The sequence below is a fragment of the Panthera onca genome, chromosome B2 (assembly GCF_046562875.1).
Source record: "Panthera onca isolate mPanOnc1 chromosome B2, mPanOnc1 haplotype 2, whole genome shotgun sequence".
NCBI classification, from domain to species: Eukaryota; Metazoa; Chordata; class Mammalia; order Carnivora; family Felidae; genus Panthera; species Panthera onca.
In genome coordinates, this window is record NC_138343.1 from 32480580 (window position 1) to 32487580 (window position 7001).

The following is a 7001-nucleotide window of genomic DNA, read 5'->3' on the forward strand; positions in this document are numbered from 1 at the left end:
GCCACTCTGCCACCTCCGTGGAGCAGCTCCCAGCCCAGGACCCTGCACCCCTGCAGTGAGGGAGGAGAGCTGGGCTGGGCACCCACGTGCATGTTGCTTGGAGACCTGCTGAGCTGTCAGAGCCTGTCACCCTCTTAAAGCCACTCTTGGGGGCAGGTGACCCTGGGGCTCCACTGACAGAGCCATGAGGAGAGGCCAGGCCTTTCTTTCTGGCCTCAAGTCTAAGGTCTGAGGTGCATCATGCTTACCCCTAATCCCCTCCCGCACAAGGTTCTAGACTATCCCCTCTCTTGGCAGGGACAGGAAATGGTTGATGTGGGAAGGACCTTCTTCTTTCCCTTGTCTGGGAGCCCCTGAGTCCTTTCCACGTACTAGGGGTGTTCTGATGCTGTTACTCAGAGTGGCAGCTCTAAGAGCCCACTCTCAGGGGCCCGGCACGCTCCCCCTGCTCCAGCCCAGAGGCCTTGCTGTGGCCCTGCAGCGTCTCCTCCTCCCTCCGGTTTCAGGGTCTAGGTACTCCCTGCTCGGTCTGCTTGCGATGCTTCGGTCCACGTATCCGTTCCTAGGTCATCTCTCAGGGGACCCAGTGGCAGAAGCAGGCAAGCCCCAGCAGGGCCCGCAGCCTGGTGAAGGGACAGGTGGCTGGGGGAGGTGGGGCTGGGGGGCCAGTGCCAGGGGGCAGGCCCGGCCACAGAAGTCACTCCAACGACAGCCACACTGGGCCTCTGCAAATCGGTGCTGGCTGCTGGCCCAAAGGAGCCTTCACTGTGTGCCAGGGATGCAGACCTTGGCATCATTTGCCCCCTGTTGCCTCAGTCTTCATGTCTGTGAAGACACTGGGTCCCTGAGCCCTTCTGGCTCTGACATTCTGAGTCAAGACAAGCTGGGGTCTGGCCTAAGAAACAGGCATAGGGTGAGAGGGTCTGACTGGGGGAGAGTGGTTGGGCTCAGAGGGGGCGGGATTGTTAAGAGGGCAGCATGAGTCCTCAGGGTGGGCAGGTGGGGTCAGGAATGTACCCTGCTTTGCCTCACTAGTGTGTTTAAGCCGCTTGGGGTGTCTCTCGTCCTTTTTCCCAGTAGCCAGAGTGGCTTCAAGCCTAGGGAGCCTGGAATGTGCCCTGAGCAGACGCTAGGGGGCGCTGGTCTCCTTGTGAACTTGGCTGAATTTACACTCTGGGAAGGGGTAGATGGGGGAGGGGCATGTCCAAGCCCTGCTCTTTGGGGTGGGGTGGGCCTGGGCTGACCAGCCAGGCTGGGGGGTGGGAGGCCAGCAGCCTTACCTTACCTTGTACCAGGGCCTGATGCCTGCAGGGACTCCTCACCGTGGTCCCCATGAGGGGCCTTGCCTCATCCCAGTTGCCTGGAGACACCAGCCTCAGGCCATCCTCAGTGGCGTGAAGGATCCTGAGGCTCAAGAGGGTTTAGACAGGGTGAGAGGAGATGGTGGGGGGGGGGGGGGGAGTGGGGGGGGTGAGGCTGCCACCCTGGCCAGCAGGTGTCTCCACCCACCTTGCTGCTAGGGTATTAATGTTGTCAGGCCGCTTTTCCATCCCCCTCGTACCACTGAGTGGCTGGACAGGGGCCTCCATGGGACCAGGCTGATGCAGGTCCCTTTTACATCTCTCCTCCCAAATTGGAAGTTTGCAAATCACCAACTGGGACTCACAAATCAAAAAGGGATTTCTGTTCTGTTCTTGGGGTGGAGCAGTATGGGAGACAAAATCCGGGTGCCCGATGTTGGCATTTCTAAGACATTTCAAGGGTTGTGGGGACAAGGGATGGGACATTGAGGACATGAGTCTCCTTGAAGAGGCAGCACCTTGCTAGCTGGAGTCTGGCTCCCAGCCTCGAGGGGGAGGCCCTCGTTGTTGGGACCACAGCCTTTACTCACTTTTTTTTTTTTTTTTTTTAGTGTTTATTTACTTTTGAGAGAAAGAGAGAGAGAGAGAGAGAGAGGCGTGAGCAGGGAAGGGGCAGAGAGAGAGGGGGACACAGAATCCGAAGCAGGCTCCATGCTCTGAGCTGTCAGCACAGAGCCCGACGTGGGGCTCAAACCCACAGACTGCGAGATCACAACCTGAGCTGAAGTCGGACGCCCAACCGACTGAGCCACCCAGGTGCCCCCACAGCCTTTACTCTCAAGGGGTGGAAGAGAGGGTGGCCCAGGATGGCCCCTCAGCACTGCAGACAAACTTCAGGGTGCAGACACCTCCTGGATAGAGAAGAGACGGAGCCCTGGCCCTGCTCTTCTCCCTTAGAGCCAGTAATGGCTGGGTGCCCGGGGCCCCCTGAGGCCAGCTGCCAACAGTTCTGGCATAGCAGCGGCTGCCCATGGGACCCACGGAGACTCCCTGCAGCCTTCTTGTTATAAGCGCTCTATCTGCCGGCCCTACCCTGGCCTTTGAGCATCTGGCTGGAGCCCCTCGATGTATAGAATTTTCCCCTCCGTCCAAGACAGTGTCTGATGGTCCAGCTACCTGACTCTTGCCTGGAAGGTACTGTTACCCAGCTTCCTACACGGAGCCTCCAAACACAGACGACTGTACCGTGTGGTGGGAACAGACCAGAGGCTCTGGGTTCAGACTGCCTGCATGTGAGCCCCCACACCTCTCCTTAGAGCTGAGGGTTTACGGGCCTCGGTTTCCTCACCTGCAAAATGACTAGATTAAGAGAACCAGCTTCCCAGGATCCTCCTAAGGACTCCAGGTAGTAACACAGGTAAGGCTCTTCGCGGAGTGCCGCGAACAGCCAAGTGCCCAGTACATTTTCGATTTTATTTTTCGCAGGCCTGATAATGGGGAAGAAAAGAACAGAATCTGAAGTCAGGCAAGTCTGGGTTAAACTCCTGGTTCTGACGCTTGCTGGCTGCGTGACTTTGGCCACGTCAGCTAACCTCAGTGTGCTCATTTGTAAAATGGTTTAAATAACTACCTCCCAACCTCCTTAGGTTCTTGTGGGAACTGCGGGGTCCGTCTCTGCAGCCTGGCTCATTATCAGTTAACTTTTCCTACCCTTCTTCCCTCCTGCCCCCAAATCCCCACCCAGAATCCGAACATAGCCTTACCTGGTCCTTTTACCACTGTGCCTTGACTCAAGTCGCTGTCTGGTCCCCGTGTCCCGCCACACCTGTTACTCTTGGGCCGGCACAAGTCAAGGCTGCCTCTACCCCGGAAGGCCAGTCTCCTGAGCTGTTTTGAAGTCAGATGGGCCAACAGGTGGGAAAGCTCTTTGCCGACCATAGGCTCTGTACACGTGAAGGGTTGAGGCACTGCCTGCATGTGACACAAAGAACTGAGAGCAGGACGTCCTTGGTCCACCACCTCGTTCTGAGCCAGCCTGGAGTCCACTCCCAGCCGGCACTCTTGCTTCTCCGTCCTAAATGCCATTTCCCCCCATCTAAATGCCATTTCCCCTGTCTGGGCCCGAGCCACTGCCTGCTGTCTGGGGCGGCTGGAAATTTCTCAAATGTCGCTTTGATTTATGGCTCTAGTTAATTCTCGAGGAGGCCCGTGAGATGCCCTGAGCTCTGAAGCCTCAATAGGATAAATCATTTAACAGGTGGTTAAATATTCTTTAAGGTCTGAGGAGCACAGGCAGGGTACAGATTGGGGGCCGAGGCTGGGGAAGACTGGGCAAATTTCTGAACAGAAAAAGGGAAAACTCTGCAGCCATTTCAGAACCATGGGACCAATCTGTCATAAGCTGTGGCTGGAGGCAGCACCCGTGAGCCCCTTTGTATCCACGGACCCAGGAGGCTAGGGACGCCCAGGCATCGGAAGGTGTGGGGATGGCAGCAGGCGGCAGGGGGCAGAAGCAGCTGTGTGCCCCAGCTGTGTGGTCTCTCTATTGGGAGGTGCCCATAGGACCCCAGAAGCCTTTGGTTGGGAGTGGGGACTCTGATACCACTGAACTGGGGCTGGACACGCAGGCAGCCTTATGACAGGGCTGGCTGGTCTAAAAGAGCAGGCAGTGCGGAGGCCTCGGGCATATTGGACAATGCACTCCCTGACTAATGGCATTCAGATACGAAATTACACTGGGCAAGCCAAACAAAACAGAGCTGGGCTGTCACTTTGAGACCCCAGAATTATGCAATCCCTCTATCACACATCTGCAGGGAGCTCATTGATGGCTTCAAGGCTCATTCTCATCCGTGGTAAGATTTAATCCTCACACAGGCTCCCCGGGCAGCAGGGCGAAGGATATTACCCTGGTGTACAAAAGGAGTGAACAGGCTCAGAGAGGCTGAAATCCTGCCTGAGGCGGCCCAGCTGGTGGCAGAGCCAGATGGAATCCAGGAGGATGCAGTTCGCCCAGAGGGAAGCAGCCTCGGGGGCGGGGGCATCAGGAGGGGAACCTAGAGATCACAGGCCCAAAGCACCCATTTTACAGATGAGGAGACTCAGGTCCTGAGAGGGGAAGGGATGGACTCAAGGGAAGGACAGTGGTGGAGATGGGGATGAAGTCTCGGGGAGAAGGCCGGAGGGTGGGTGTCTGCACCCCAACAAGTGTGCTCCCCTTGGGACCGTTTCCTGGAAATGAAGGTTGTCTTAGAGTCTTGGAAGGATGTGAAAATCAAAGAGGCCGTGGTCCAGGTGGGAGGGCAGCGGGAGTGGGAGACTCCCCCCAGGGACAGCCCCCCTCCTTCTCTGGTCCCCCGTGCTGTACCTCACGCTCACATCTCCCCCCCACCGGTCCAATGCAGCCCTGGGGTGAGGCATCGCTGTGTCCTGTGGGGGGACAAATTCATCTGGGGCTGGGGTTCAGCTCCACTGAGGCCTGGCCTGAAATCCTGCCTGAGCCTGACTGAGGGGGCCAGAGGGACCATCCCCAGAGAGGTCGGCCTGCTTCAGGGCCTCCAGGCTGGTGGGGGGAGGTGTTGGGGGCATTCCCAGGAGTGCCTCCCACCCCCCCACCCCTGGCTTTCTGAGCAGGTGAGAAATGCACAGGAGCAGCTCGCAGGCAGGCAGGAGGCTGCCCTCCCCCACCCCACTCCTACCTACCTACAGCCCCACTTCCTACCAGAAAGCTAGGAGAAGGCCATGGTTGCTGCGGTGGATGAGTTGGCCGCTCCAGATAGGGAACCTCTGGAGCCTCTCACGAGGCTCTGAGGGCTCAGGGGGGCAGTCGAGGAAGCTGAAGTTGTAGGACAGTCTTGTCTTTGGAAAAAGGCCAGTCCCCTCTTTCCTGTGCTCTGACCAAGCCCTCATGGGACCCTGGAACTGCCATAGACCTAAGTGCTGGGTGAGGAGGATCCCTAGGGTATCTGCCACCCACACCCTGCGGCTGTGTGTGTGTGTGTGTGTGTGTGTGTGACAGTCAGGGAAATGTCACACCACAGTGCCCACGCCCACGTCTCCAGCCCACAATGGCCGATGCTCCTGGGTTGACTGCTTGTGGCCTGGCTGGGAGTTTCTCATGCCTATGGTTATTCTCTTTCCCAGGCTATTGCCTCCTGTGGCAGGCAGAGGTCTTGGCCTCTGAGCCCCCCTCCAAACCCCCCCTCCAAGCCCCTGGGTGACAGGGCACAGGGCTGGGTCCTGGCAGATGCCGCGCAGGTGAATATGCCCATGTCAGAGCAGGTCAGAGCACGCCACCCGGTCTGAGAGGGGAGGGGAGGGGCCAGGGTCCCCTAGTGAGCCGGGCCAAGTCGCATCCGGGTGTGGGGGTGAGAGGAAGAGGTCTTTCTGGGTGTGCAGTGAGAGGCAGCTCCTGGAGCGTCTGGGGACCCCCATCTTCTGAGCCGTCCCATCACTCTCTCTTACAACCATGGAGGACGAATGACTCACTCACAGGTGGCTCCAGCTTTATGAAGTATTCATCCTTCTCTGGCCTCCGGAGTAATTAACTCTCATACAGGCAGAGGAGCTTCATCAACAGCCCATTAGCACCCTGTCCCTAGTACTTCCATCAAAGCCGCCTGGGCGGGACTTCCTGGGAAAGAGCCCAGGGAGCCAGGGTGAGTGGAGTCTTGCTTCCAGCTCGGGGGTTCTCAGTCTGGAGCAAACTGTTGCCCGAGGATTTTGCAGAGAGCTATGGGGTTGCAGTTAGAAGCTTCGAAAGAGGAAGAGGTTGTGTTTAAGGAAGAGCTTCAGCCTCTGGGGCCCGTGGGGACTTTAGATAACTTTCTTTTTGTAGCCGGGGGCACAGATTTTCCCAGAGTAGGGAAATCGCTGGCTGCACATCTCGTAGCTTGCGGGCCGTCGGTAGGGGGGCTCCAGTCCAGTACTCTTTGTGTTAATTAGTCTTTCTTCCTACCTCCTGCTTTGCCTCAAGCCCAGCGATGTCTCCAGTGGGGTGCTGAGAGACAGCAGAGCCACCCCTCCAGGAAGGGATGGGTGCTAGGGGGACCTAGTTCACCCCGCCCCAGGCCGTCCTAGGTTTTAGACCCCAGGGTGTCTGGGAAGGGGGTCTAAAACCTAGGAGGTGAGGAGCCTGGGGTGCAGAGAGGCATAAAGCCCCTCCAGACCTGTGTCCACTCACTCAGTGTTTACCACTCACCTCCCACGTTCTGTAGGGGCACCATCCCCGTCCTCAGGAGTGCTGGAGATGGGGACTGGGTAGGCTGGGTGGCGAGAGGCCCAGAGCGTGAGTGGAGAGCGCACAGGGGCCTGCAGGAGCCAGAGGTCAGGGTCTGGGCTGAGGGTCCACACCGGCCTAGAGTTGTTGGCTATTTGGGGGGGGGGGGGTCCCCCTCCCCAGCTGGAGCTAAAGAGATGGGGAATGGGGAAGGGAGAAGGCAGAGCCTTGAAAAGGAGTTCAGAGTATAGGGAGTAAATCCTCAAAATGATATCCAGACTCAGATTAGTGTCCTCTCCAGTCCCCCTAAGAGCACATTGCACCCCCTTTCCCCTGCTTTTGTCCGAAGCGTGCCCTCTAAAAAAGAGCCTCTGGATGGCTCTTTCCACTCTGTGAACACATGTACATCTAACCACACAGACCCCTCCTCTAGGGATCCTTTCTTGATGCCCCCCCCTTGCCTTTTCCCACTCCCAGTCCCC

At 57.9% G+C, this 7001-nt stretch overlaps 1 long non-coding RNA gene across 1 annotated transcript; it reads right to left on the reverse strand.

The window, feature by feature from the left end:
- Positions 1-1891: 1891 nt before the first annotated feature.
- Positions 1892-4833, reverse strand: LOC144616261 (uncharacterized). The gene is made up of 2 exons (XR_013555397.2): positions 3065-4833; positions 1892-2788 (listed from the first exon to the last, which is right to left on the reverse strand). It is a non-coding gene; the product is annotated as an uncharacterized LOC144616261 (long non-coding RNA).
- Between the last annotated feature and the right edge of the window lie 2168 nt (positions 4834-7001).